Below are 14682 nucleotides of genomic sequence, written 5' to 3'. Positions count from 1 at the left end.
GTTTAAGTGCAGGCTCATATGTACCTATCTATCTTTAACTCAGGAGTATAGAGAAATTAATGTTCTGTGGGATGAACCTCTGATCAATAGAAGAAGAAAGCTAGCAGGGAAAAGCTTCTCTCTCCTATCCCTGCATGGGATGACCTGAGAAGTAGCTGTTTACATGGTCTTCTGGAAGGTGGTCTAACCTTCCTGGTGCTGGCTCTCCCTCCCTTCTCAGTTTGATATTCCTTTGACTTAACTGTTGTTACCTGGAATTGCACTCTCTAAGAAAGTACGTAAGCCTTCCCTTCAGGTTTTTCTTTTTGAGGAAACCAGTATAAGCAAGGAATCATGTAGTAAACAAATATATATTAATAAAATATATGCTATGTTAGGTGATAAAGTGCAAAGGGAAAAAAAAGGAAAGGATAGAACTTATACTTGACTGGTACACCCTGGGGCAGCGCAGTAAATGCTGTGTTTACTTTTGAAATTCTTCCAGACTCATGTTACTGAGTGTCACCTGAGTTTCTTATTGAGAATTACTCTCAGGTATAAAGAGCCACCTTCCATGGTTACACTCTTTTGCTCGGAGCAGTTTGTACCTAGTAAGTGTTCAATGTGGGGTGTAAAAGCCTTGCCCCTTGCCTTGGTCGTGAATAATCTGGAAGGGCCATCTTGGCTTCAAAGTTTCTTTTGGGATCTGCCATCACCTTTGTTGGTACTGCTTTACAGTTCAGTTCATCCTTTTGTTCACCCCTATTTTATTCACTTTCTCATAGGCATTGTTCCTGTAGGCACTCCCAGGTTTCCTGCATCCTAAATTCTGTCCCAGATTCTGTTTTCCCGGGAATCCTACATAATATAAAATCATATGATTTTTTTAGAAAACTGAAATACAGATCACTCCCATACCATCTGGTTCAGTGCTGCCATCTGGAGTACTCTTCTCTGCTGCCCTGGTCATGCCCCCAGGGTCCCCAACCTCCCTTACTCTCTAAAAGTCCTGAAATTCTGAAGAAGCCTACAATAGTAAAACATACATAGTTGGAAACTAGGGTTTGAATATAAGTCTTGACTTTCAGATTCTAAATTCTTGTGAAACTATATTTAGATTATGGCAATTTTACTGCCACTCCCATTCATTATTATGCATAAATGACAATGTGAACCAATGAGAAGACACATCCTCTATATTTCTGCAGTTTACAGAATGAGAAAAGAAAATTTTTTCTATGATAAAACAATGGAAGTATTCTTAACTGAGTCAATAAGTATATGGATAAAATGTTTAGAGGAATAGCTAAATAGATGAGTGGATAGGTAGGTAGATAGATGATAGATGATAGATAGATAGATAGATAAAGATACACATGCAAACAATCATAATAGTTGTGCTTTTATTTAAAAACAGATGTCATCAGTTAAAATAATTAAGCATCTTTCTCACTGATCATCTATGTGAGTGTGATCTTTAAAGGTACCATGTTAAAAAACTGGGCCACAAAATAACACATGATTTATTTAATGACAGCAAATTTTTGACCTTCACAATTTAAATATGGTCAATATTATTGTATAAGAAATATTTCTTGATTGACATAATGTATATATATTGATAGGTATTATGCCAGTCAAGAAATACTAACAGAGGGGGTGGTTCCATAGAGTAGTGGTTTGCACGTCTGCTTTGCATGCAGAAAGTCCTGAGTTTGGGCCCCAGTGGAGCCACAGTCCATACCCCTGGTGTGCCAGGCCCCAGTGTACACAGCGAGTGCATGGGAGGAGACGTCCCACCTTCAGAGATCCAGTTTTTAAGGAGAGATGGCAACCAGGGGTGGAAGTGGGGGGAAGGGAAAAAAAAACAAAACAAAACTCTAACATAGAAGAGTAAGTAGCTGTGAGCTTCTACCCCCTTCAAAATATATGAAGCCACTTCTAAAGTTTATTTTTATTAAGATTACTAATTTACTCAATTTAAAGGACTATTCTTTACTCTATGAGCATGCCTGTCCCAATTTTAGTGTTAGAATTTACACTTGATCTTAGCCAAAAGGCTGAGAAGCGATAGTGTTAGAATTTAAACCATAAAATGTTCCTTTATTAAAATAATAGAAGACAGTTTAAACATAATACTTGGCAAAATAAAAAGTTGGCAAGGCTATGTCTAGGCTATTATTATTGTTGTTGATATTTGCTCTTTTTGATATTCTAGAAGTCTAGGCATTTAGAGTGTCAAAATTTTGCTCCTTTTTCAGATGCAAATCCAGTCTTAAAGAGTATAACAATAATAAAAACAAGAGCTATCACTTACTGAATAAGCCCTCATCTGAAGCCATATAACTTAGCTTCTACATTATGTAAGGTATGTAAAGGACAAGATGTACAAATTGACACAAATATGAAATTTTATAGAATTTTACAAATGATTCCCCTCTGTGTCATCACAGTGCTATTTTGAAATTCACTGAGCTCAGAGCGGGTGTTCTGTTCTTAGCATCAATGCCACTGATGATTTTAGGTTAAGAGAAAGAGCACTGGATTTATGGTACAATAAGCACAGATGGGGAGAAAAACATGTGATAGTCAGAAATGCAGCAGGGCTGTTGTGTTCCTGTAATCTTGACAGTATCTTCCAGGAGACTTCCTGAAGTTAAACTCCTCTGGAATCAGCTTTGACCTGTGGGCCCTGGCAACAGATTGTGGCAAAGTGTGACAAGGGACAAGGCTCCCCGGAGGCATTAGTGCTTGCGGTTACCATATGGCTGAAAAGGCTTCACATGTTACAATATTCTAAAGTAGGGTCTCTTGGCTAATCTTCAGAGTACATTCTTAATCTCATGAACCTAATTATCTGTAAAGGACAGTTTAAGGGGTACTCCTTAGAATTATTCATACTAGTTCATGTACTTGTATCAAGGGACATGTAACTCTCATTAGGTAGTGATTACATTTTGGCTTTGAAAATGTATTCTAAGAAGGATAAAAGGATTATTCATCTCCGTGGTGACCTATGTTCCCATTGTTGATCATAAACATGAACGTATCTGACTCATTCACATTTTCAGAATATCTTAGCTTTCCCATATGTGTTAAATGTTTATGTTTCATCTAGGTCAAGAAGAAGCCATATGGAAATGCTGAATTTCTTGCTAGAGACCAATAATAAAATGAGTGCTTTTTGAATTTCGTATAAAAACATTTACTCTCATGTTCTATTTCAGTGACATATAATTGAGAGATGTTTTATTGAATATATTTTCATTTTTTTTTATCACAACTCTGCTCTGAATACCCTTTCTCTATAACAAGCATGGACGCTGAGTAATTCTCCTTTTGTGATATTCATAGTTGGTGATGCGATTCTAGTTTAAACTGTGCTATGTGAATGAGGAGGAACTGGGCTAACAAATCACTGAGTTCCTTTATTGAGAAGGTTATTTTCCACCTTATCATGGATATTCACATTCCAAGCAACTAAATAATGACAAATGACCTATTCTTTAATATTCAAATAGTCAAATAGTAAAAGACAAAATACAAATCTCTCATTCATAAAATGCTCAATTTAAATTTATGAAAACATGTTATATACAATTAAAATTGCAACAATCTATTACTCTTCCAGATATGTACACAATATACTGTTTCTAATAAACTTTGTTCACTCAAAATAAGTTCTCATTCTTATGGTGACATATTGGACTGGGATGATAATTTAAGTTAAAACACTCCAAAATAAAATATGATGAAATGTTTAAAAATAAATTTCAATAGTTCTAGCAAACAGTTCTAGTAACCCAAATGCCTCCAGTAGCCTTAAGACTGAATTAACCAGTATTATTATTATTTTTTGCTTATAATTACTTATCAAGGAACAGCACTTTTAGAAAGTGTTATGTAAAAATTAAGATATTCAGCTATTTGAGCTTAGACATATACTTGAATTAAATTCACAGTAATAAATTTGTTAGTGTAACAAGAAAATTTTCAAAATATCCAAATAGCTGGGCAGCCACAAGCAGAACAGTTACATCAGAGATTCCATTGGATGAAATACAGAATTCAGACAGGAGAGCAGACAGTAACAGTTCTGAAACTAAATCACTGCAGACATTACTGAGATAGACACATTGTTCCACCTCTACTCCTTTAAATGAACCTTTAATAGGTTCATTTGGTAATGGGCTGAAAGGGGAAAAAAGACCTAAACCCCAGCTGCACTGCTCATTCACCTGTGCAAACGACTTGAACTTGAATTCTCTCCAAATGGTTTCCTAGTAATCCTTCCAATGTACAGCTGCTATATATAAAACATGAATTATAGTAGAGAAGGTCCTGCTGTGTTGTGAATCAGTGCACTCGACCACACTTTAGCAGGTTGTGGGTTGAAAAAAAAAATGTCTGCAAATGCCTTGTTCTTTCTCCTTTTCCAGCTGGTAAAGTCAATGCACTGCTGCTTCCTGGAATGCTTTATCCTGTATCCAGCTGTCCTATTTCCTTGCCATCCTTCAGTATAAACATAAATGGTAAGAGCATCTTTCCTTTCTTGAGGCGCTGGGGGCCAAATCAATTGCCTAATAAGTGAAAACAAAACATCTGTGCTGTATGAAAGGGAGGGTGGCTTTCTCTGGAGATTTTTATAAACTGATTAAATCAGGGCACTGCTAATCCTCTATCCTGCGCTTCAGATGTTACACTGACAAAAAGAGATTAGGATGAAAAGATAATGGTTATGTCACCAGCGAGAAATAAACAACCTGTGAAGAGCCAGCAGAGGTTAAGAAATGTTCCCATTACAAATGTAAATGTGAACTTTAGCAACTGGGCTGGAGAATCCTGTGAGTCACCTGCTTCTATGACAAGAAGATACAAAGGAGAAAAAAAAAAAAGAAAAAAACAGAAATAAGAGTTTATTTTAATAATCTAAGACAGTTCCCATGTGCTTATCATATTAACTTTAGGATATGTGAATTTGGTATGATAACATCTGTGCTACTTAATCATAGAGTTGTTTTAAGTATGAAATTAGATGATATTTTGAAAGTGTTTTTTAGAATTCAAAGGAGTCCCAAACAAATGGCACTTGTAAATTGGCAGAATAGAACATGGGTGAAACCAAGTTCTAGAGAAAGTAATCTTTCTTGAATAAAGCTTTTATTAGAACCGCTTATAGAATCCAAGTCATGCAGTAGAAGAAACCGTGGGGTAAATCAGACATTAGAGTTTTGATGTACACACACCTGTTTATCTATAGACCCAAGCACATGATCCTCGGTGCACAAATTTCTCAGGTGACAAAATTCATTTAAATGTTACTTCCATATTTGAAGTTACTTCCACATTTGAAGTTACTTCAGATTTTGAAGTTACTTCTACTTTTAATCCTACATACCATATGTATATATATGCATATATATATATACATGTATATATATGTGGTGTAAAGTTTTATAAAAATTTTAAACTTGCAGTAAGCAAGAAAATACTGTAAGAATAAAATGGCATTATTTAAAAATGAAGAAACACAAATTATTATATATAATAACTTCACAATGTAAAAAGTGCTCTGAGAGCTAGAAACATATAGGGTACTATGAGAGAACATAGGACAGACAAATAACCAAGATGAAGAGGGGAGAGAAAAAAAGATAATGTTAGTTTTTAGATATAAAACAAAATTATTGGTGCAAAGGAGGTGGCAAGGCATTTCAGATAGAGAGAGTAGCGTGTGTGAAACCTTGTATGCATGAGATGTGATGACTCCCATAGTAGTTCAGGGTTATTCGCTCCCAGAGAGTGAAGAAAGATGAGAAAATAAGGCTGGATACATAAGCAAGGATCACATATGAAGAGCTGTATTTACTTGCTATGAAATTTGGACTTTTGCTTGAGGATTTAGGTGGCATGCAGTGGTAGGCATAGAGTAAGAACTTAAAAATATTTGTTGAATGAATATCTGAAAGGTTCTTGGTGATATTTGGTCGGATGAGCATGTTAGCAGTATGGAGACTGGACAAAAGAGTTGACTCTCGGCAAGAATATCAGGTTAGGAGTCAAGTGCATGATTTAAGCAAGGAATGATGAGGACTTAATCCAAAGAGGACACCATGGGGCTGAAGTGTAGGTCATTGATTTTAGCTGTATAGGAGGTAGAAAAAACAGGATCTGGTAGATGACATCAGGATCCCAGAGTTCAATGCTATTTTGCAAATTAAAAATAAAAACATAGAAAGATACTTGTTTTAGACAGATACAGCTCCTCTGAGCTGGCAAGCAGGAGGCAACCTTATGAAAAAGGTAGAGTGACCTTTCTCTCTGCCGAATGCAGCACATGCACTCAGGGCACAGGGCTTAGAAGGCCAATTGTAGACTAGATTTCAAATTCTACTTGTCATTTTAGCTGGACACCTTTGTGTAGGACACAAGCTGCACAATCTTACACAGCAGTCTTAGTGAGTGGGACCATTTTCGATTTTTGACTTGAATAACTTCATCACTGGGATGTAATTCACTGAATGATGAAAATCATCTGAAAGAGTAAATGTTGGGGGAAGAAAAATGTTTGCTTTAGACTTATTGGATTTACTGTGTATGGGGACCTGAAGGCATCATGTTTTCCATTTAAATATGGGTCTACAGTTGAGGATATTGATTTGAAACTTGAATTTATAAATGGTAGAGAAATACTTGGGTGAGGTGGTGCTAAATTTTCTCTTTGGGACTATCTTTGGGATGACAATGTAGTTGAAAGTGGAAGAAATGGGCACTTGGAGATTTTGGCGATTGGAATGATCAAAACCAAAAAGAGAACAATAAGCTCTATAACCTGGGGTCAAGGAAAGTCAAAGTCAAAAGGGTTTTAGGAGATTTTTCACCTAAAAAGTAATTGTGACTTGCCTAGGGTAAGAAATATGCAGTGTGATCATAGAAGCAGTAGGTATGTTGTAGTGGGTTTATTTTGTTTTGTTTTTAAATGGGTGAGTTCAGATTACATCCTCAAAGTGCATTTTTCTTCACTCCTTTGTGTTAGCGATGTGTTTGAAACATTATGTTTACTGCGGTTTTATTAGAACTTTCTCTTCAGTCTTGTCTTTTACATGTTTCAGGTCCAGCTAACTTATAGAAAATGCACTTCATTTTGGGAAATGCAGCAATAAAATTATAAAATAATGTGAGGATACTGATATTAAACATTTCTTCATAAATTCATGCATTCATTAATCTATTCATTTATATATTTATATGATTTAGGAAGCAAACACACGTGTAAGGAGGGTGTGGTAGCCAGCCTTCAAGATGGCTTTCAATGAATCCCACTTCCTGATATTCACATCCTTATGCAATTTTCTTCCATATTGTACCAGGGCAGTCTGTATGACCAATAGAATGTGGCAGAGGTAATGATATGTCACTTTCAAGAATAGATTATGAAAGACCGTGGCCTCCATTTTGATGTTTTCTTTTTCTTGGATTATTCCTTCCGAGATGCTCCCTACCATGTTGTAAACAGCCCTCTGATGAGGAAGTGAGAATTGGCAACAGTCACTATGAGTGAAGTTGGCAGTGGATCCTCCACCCCTAGTTGACCTTTTGTATGGCTGCAGCAATGGCTGACAATGTGACTACAGCATTATGGGAGACCTTGACTTAGAACCACCCAACAGAGCTATTTTTCATGCTTAAACTTCAGACATTATGTAAGATAACAAATATTTGTTGTTTGAAACTATGAAGTAATTTTTTATATAGCATAAGATATTTCATGTATATCTGGATTATTTCAATTTTGACACATTTAACAATTCCTTTCTTAAAGGAATAAAATCTAGATAATGTAGACATTTGTACATAACTTTTTTACTCAATTTGTTTCTTAAGTCTGAAGTAAATTCTTTCTTTCTCTGAATTCTAAAGTTTAGATAATCTAGTTTAAGGATTCAGGTTAGTCTGCTTTCAGCATCTTAACCTTAACTTAGATTATTGATTAGTGTTTCGATAATGATCTAGAAGTTAAGATTCAAAAGAGTCTGTTTCTCATTGGATACATGTGATAGTCTCCCTATTCTTCTCTCCAGGTTTGCAAATGACACTATACCTCTAGGCTGGCTGTGGGGTTAAGAAGGTTGGGCTCATATTTAAGTTGAGTTAAGCACTTGACAAAAGGGAATTCCTCAACACTCTTCTTTTCTCTGTTAGCTCTTCTTTCTAGACTTTCTTTTCTTTTCCCTTCCTTTATTCCTTTCCCTCTCCACTACCCTTCCTGACATCCTGTTTCTCTCCTCAAATTGCATAATATTTTTGGAGTAAATAGGAGTCTACCCTTGTAAGCTTTTCACTTTCAGGTCATTGATGAAAAGACCATGAAAAGCCATTCATTCAGTTATTGCCTTTCCTAGCCATTTTTAGTGAAGACAGCCACTCTTAGAGAGCGGAATCAGAAGCTTCGTGAGAAGTTTTAAACCTCTTGGTGGCACAACAAACAAACAAATCTTTGTATGGGTATATATATACGTAATGTAGATTTAAATATAGATTATATATATATATATAGACACATAAATACTCAGACACATATATATCTATATGATATATCTATATGATATATAGATATGTATCAGCTTTCAGAATATTTTTCATGAAAATATGCAGAAATTATATGACTTGATGTCTTAAATAAAATTTGAATTTATAGGACAATGTGGGCTACCTAATGTTCCTATCAAGCTAATTGTATTTTGCCAAAAAAACTCTTTCTGATTGGTGACTTGGGTTAAATACAGTTTTTAAATGCTAGGTTCAAATCAATGTGAATATATCATGTGCAGAGTAATTCTCAATTGCTATAAAAACGGTGTCCATTATGCTACTTACTGGGATTCTAGTAATCATCTAAATTCCATAAAACTTAAATTTTTAAATTATCCTCAGTAATTTAAATGTGTTATTAGGCCTTTCATGAAGCATTTTTCTTTTCTGAAGAAAACAATCTAAGTTTTTCAAAAGCACTGCAGGGTAAGTTATAAGTGATTTTCACTTATAATTTGTAGATGTTGTAATAAGAATTTTCCTTTTACCACCATCTAAGTCCAACTATTTTGCATTCTAATTTGCAAGTAAAAAGTTGCTTTAAAACTCGGTATAGAAGTTTGTGATGACTTTAAGAGATGTAAGATATATTTTTGGAGACACGTCAGAAATTACACATGAAAATAAAATTGTGATTTCTGGAAAGAAAAGGGAAAGAACATATAGAAAGAAGTAAATGAGAGAGTATAAATAGTTTTGGTTTAATATCTTACTTTTTAGAAGCAGAAAATGACATCCCTCGGGGTTTACAGATGTTGTAGAAAACAAACACATTTTAGGCTCTAACTTTATTTGTTTTTGTAAGAGAAATGATGAAATGTCAATACATAACCCATGGAGAGAAAAATATCCAGATTTCTACCCTTGGTGATATTGGTGATTCGAATGTGACATTTGAAGAAAGTGAGTGTCTTAGTGTTACCAAAAGGATGCTATGTCTAGAGATGTTGTCATCTCAATAAGGCACACCAGCAAGGTCCATGGCATTAGTGCTCGACATCAGGGAAAACTGATTTTTCTTCACTAGGAGCCACAGATGAATATAACAAAGTTGAATAAAAGAACACAGCTGCCACTCTGGTTTAAGAGTCTTTTATTACCATGTAGAAATAGACTATTCATAGATCATGTTAGTAATGTTTAACATTAGCATCTCTTCAATGAGCATAGGACTAAAAATTAGTCCTATGCTCATTAATGGAGTTACTGCTTCTCAAGCAACAATTCAAAAGTATGCTCATTGATGGAGTTACTGCTTCTCAAGCAACAATTCAAAAGTACAATAATTAAATCTCAAATGCCTGTAATTCACTTAATGCTGAGAATTTCATAAGAATTATAAATGCCAAAGTTGGAAGGTGCTTGATGTATTCTCAGATCCAGTTCCATCAATCAGGTATGGAAACTAAACCTGAGAAGCGAAATGAGTACTACAAGAACACATGACCAAAGAACTACTCAGAGTGACCCTCCAGATCTATTTGGTGCCACCTGAGGAGAATCCCAATTTCTTTGAAAGAACCAAAGCCAAGTACAAGTTCATGTAATGGACATATAAAACATAAAAATACAACATTTTCCTCACACCACTCTAATCCTTTCTAAAAGTAGATATTGAATCTCGGAATGCTTGAAAAAGCAGAAATTTTCATTAATTAATTGTGTACTCAGTTCACTGAATTCGCCAAATATTAATGTATTGTGTTGAAGACAGATAGTATAATATAGTAATTTAAGACCCAAGCTCCAGAACTAGAGCTTCAGGGTTCGAGTCCAAGATGATATAAGACAAGTTTTTGTATCTTGGGAAAGATAATGGAACCTCTCTTCTCATTTTATCTTTTTAAAGATGGGACAAGTACTGGTGTTTGCATCATAGGGTTATCGTGGGGAGTAAGAAGCAGATGTATAAGCATAGTATGTATTATGTATGGATGGATGTATGGGCACATAGTAAATAATTAATAAGTTATTAGGTTTTATTATTTAGAAGGGTCATTATAATCAGTAATATAAAAAGACAATATTTATAGATTAGAGAATTTTTACTTTGCCTTATTGCTATACTCAATTAACATTATTAAAATAGGTTTATGTAGTTTGAAAATATGTGTCCTTTTAGGAAGAGCAATAATAGATGAAATTGATATTTATCAGGAATATACTTTTTTACTGCCATCAAAGTTTATAATAAAATAAAAAATAATAGACACACAGATACACAAATATACACATATCATATATAGTAGAAAAAAAATTTGATAATACGCTCCTGAAATGCTTTGCCTTTAAAGATAAACTGTACATTCTATTGCAAGAAAATTTCCTGAAGCACGGGCCATATTAGTAAAAGGAAAATATATGTGAATGTGGGTTGAAAACACCCCACAATAATTGCCATGTTAATAATGACTGTATCTATGGCTATAACATGTAATATTTAGTAGCTGTGATTTGGTAGATTAATAATAGAAAGCTCTAAATGAATCAATTAGGTTTTTAACAAAGGGAATGTATTTCTGCATTTTTGCACTGTAGCAATTTCCATAGATGGTAGCAATTTACAACAAAGATTAATAATACAAATTTGAGTTTCCTGGAAGGTGTCCACATGCAGAGTGTTTCTTTGCCACATAGTTCTCACAAACAATAGGCAACTATTCTTTGCTTTTATTGTGTATTATTATTATTTCAACTTAAGATTGGGACAGCAAGATCCTCCAAATTGGATATGGTCTAAGAGGCTTGAAAGAACAATGCTCCCAAATGATCCTTATTGTATATCAGAAGTCATAGTATGTCCAAGGAGAGTGAGTAGCTGAAGGTGGGCTGGGAAAGAGCCCCAGGAGAATGCTTAGCGTCCTGTCGCCCACTGACATACAATTACAAGGCTTTGAATCTGATCCATGACACAATCCATGGTGATTACACTACTCAGAGAAGCCAAAGACAGATGAAAATGCTTAATTTGCTTGTTCCCAAATGTGGCAATTTGCCTAATGAATGAAACTGACTTCATGAAATGTCAAGATTATCTTTTAGTTTCAAATCTGGAATATAAGCATATCACAGATCTCAGTGCTTGAAGCTTTAATAGATTCAAAGTGAGGTACATAGGTTGCCATGTAGTTTCAATCCTACAGAATCAGGTCAAAATAAACAGTAGAGTTGGTCTGCACAAAGGTTTTGCTAACAGAGTAAGAGACTCTCAAATCCTGCTCAACCAAGATTATCTCTAAACACCTGCATATAAGAGTATATTGTCTGAGTTTCACATGAATACTTTGAGGCAAATAAAAAAGGGAGATTAATATTTCTGTTTTACATGACAGAAAAGTCCTAAAATGTAAAAGGGAAAATCTGCAAACCTCACGGATGGTGATGGTGGAGCCGGAGAAGCTGGAGAAGGCAGGAATTTTGCAGTTGAGTCTAGAGGATTGTTTCTGGGACACAGAGCTGAAGGTAGAGCACTAACTGCCCGAGGTCACGTGTTTTATCAGTGGCAGAACTGGAGCTTAAACCTGGATCTCTAGACATCTGTTATAATGTTCTCTGTGTAACACTGCTGTCTTGAAGTATAATCATGAGCTCTGAATGTGGCTACTCTTCATAATGTGCTCTCCAGTGTTAACTGCCATGGTTGGGTCGAGCTGGTAACATCTTTTCTGCAGAAATTCATCCATACGTTTATTAAGGTCTTGGAAAGATGTCTGAGAAGTGTTTATATGGCAAAACTGCATGAAATTATTATATTATTTTAGAATACATTTCGTAGAGTTCAAAAGAGAATGTATGAGAGACATAGGGTCTTCTTTATAAAACTAATTGGGACAGAAATGAAAAAACTGCTGAAGATATTAGAAATGCAGCTTATATATTTGTTAAAATGAAGAAATGAATAAGTTAAAAAGTGTAAAAGTATAGAAAAGAGGAAACATTTAAGTGATCATGCCGTTCAAATAACTGTCACTTGATTGGTCCTTAAAATTTATGAAACTAAAGAGAAGGTACCTGGCAGTCATCGGCAGGTAGAATTTTCTTGTAAATCAGAAAAGATGAAGCCTCCAAATCAGGGCCAGAAATGATGACGGGAAAAATTTGAACTAAACAGGTGCTAACTTTTAATTATAATCAGCTAGCAGATGTCTTTTTTGCATAGAATTAATTTAATGTCTTTTAAGATAAAGGCTAGTTCTGATTATTATCTTTAAACTTAGATCAACATTAAAGTATCTAAACCAGAGTTGATGATATTTTTTTCTGTAAAGACCCAGATGGTAAATATTTTCAGCTGTGGGCCATATGATTTCTGTTGCAACAACTCAAATCTGCCAGTGTAACTCCAAAGCAGCCATAGATCCTATGTAAATGAACGAATGTAGCTGTTTTCAATAAAAATGTTATTTGTAAAATAGGAAGGGGACCTGATTTCACTTGCTGGACATAGTTTGGCAACCCCTGATCTAACTATTTATTAGTATCAATTCTTATTAATACTACAAAACCAAAAGTAAAATCCTTGCAATAGAGCATCTTTTTTTTTCTTGTGTTGATTGTTGCCGTTTTAAATGTCCTATAAATGCCCACCTAATCTGTCAATAAAGTAATAAGAAAGTCTACTGAATAGAAAATAGTCCAATTTTAGTCTCCTTTCTCTTGATGGTACTAGAAATATAGTTTTAGAAAGTATATACTTTGAAGGTCACCAACTCAAAACATTATTTTTATCTAAATATGTGTCATGATTACTGAAATCCCCCCATATTACACTTTTCTGAATGTTTAGTAGGGACTTAGTATGATGCAGTCTTTATAAAAGCCGATAGCTCTACATCATATTTAGAAAATGGTGTAATACCCACATGCAGTCATAAGACAAAGGCTAAAAAAAAGAAGATAGGATCAGTTTTGCCCTTCTCATTTGCAATCTAACCATACTGGAAACGGTTTCATCATCAGTTGCCCACAACACACCTAGGCACATGTATGAATGTGTGTGTTTGTGCATTTATGCATAATGTATAACTTCATGTATAAAAGTACTTCCACTTGCATAACTGTAGCAATAAACTAGTTGAATAAGTGATGATTCCACGAGAGCTTTCTTCTTTTACCTAATTAGACCTAGGTGGTGCCAAAAATTTTATGAAAAAAAAATGAACATGTATTTTCTGCATTTAGAACAGCAAAAACAAAACAAAAACAAAAATCAATAATCATCTTAAATCAAAATGTGGCTAAAGACATGATTCTAAAATGACAGTGTGGGGAAAGCAAGAATTAAAGGCTGAAGGCCTGTATTTCAGAGTATTTTTTGAAAAGTTTATTACTCTAGGTCTGTTTTCTGTCAAATGTTTCCCTACTCATTCTCATCCATTTTTCAATTTGTCATTCCCTTATGTTTCCAAAGCAGGTGCCTTGCTTGCAATAGCAGGGGTATGTGTTTCAAAAGGTCCCACGGGGAATAATTTATCATGCAAGATTACTTCATGACTAATGATGATCTCTATAAACATTCAGGTGCTATTTGACTGCCTGGTTGGTGGTGGTCCAATCTGGTGACAGTAGGCATATGTTTTATCTCATCTCGCCTTCCACATTCTCTACAGAGTCTAATATATGTTGGAAAGGAGTTCTGGGATGTTATAAGGAATAAAATGATGAATAGAAGCTATTAAATAAAATTACTACAAATAAAACATTAAGCATAGGACTTTATCATCTCTAGTTTTATCAGAGACAGAGGTCTTTTCAAAGCTTTATTCCAAACCTAAAATATTGGCTGCTGAACATTATAAGATAACAAGGATCCCATTCCAGCCAAGCTTACAATTGGAAATATAGGTGGCGAGGAGAAAACTTTAAAAATTAATTTACTACTCTAACTAAAGCTTCAAAGCTACAGATAATAATGCATGTGAAATGCTGTCTAAAGTATAAATACTATATGAATATGGGGTGTTTTTATATTACTATAATACTTAAACTATATATTTTTATTAGATAAACATTTTAAAAACCTAAGTTTATCTTTTTAAATTTTTATGACTGGCTCTAATCATTCTGAGCTAATTCAGCAGCATCAGCAAAGGAGCAAACACATAAAGCAAA

This window comes from Pteropus alecto, unplaced genomic scaffold, assembly GCF_000325575.1.
Source record: "Pteropus alecto unplaced genomic scaffold, ASM32557v1 scaffold73, whole genome shotgun sequence".
Classification (NCBI taxonomy): Eukaryota; Metazoa; Chordata; class Mammalia; order Chiroptera; family Pteropodidae; genus Pteropus; species Pteropus alecto.
The sequence above is the reverse complement of the archived record's forward strand: the minus strand, read 5'-3'. Positions refer to the sequence as shown.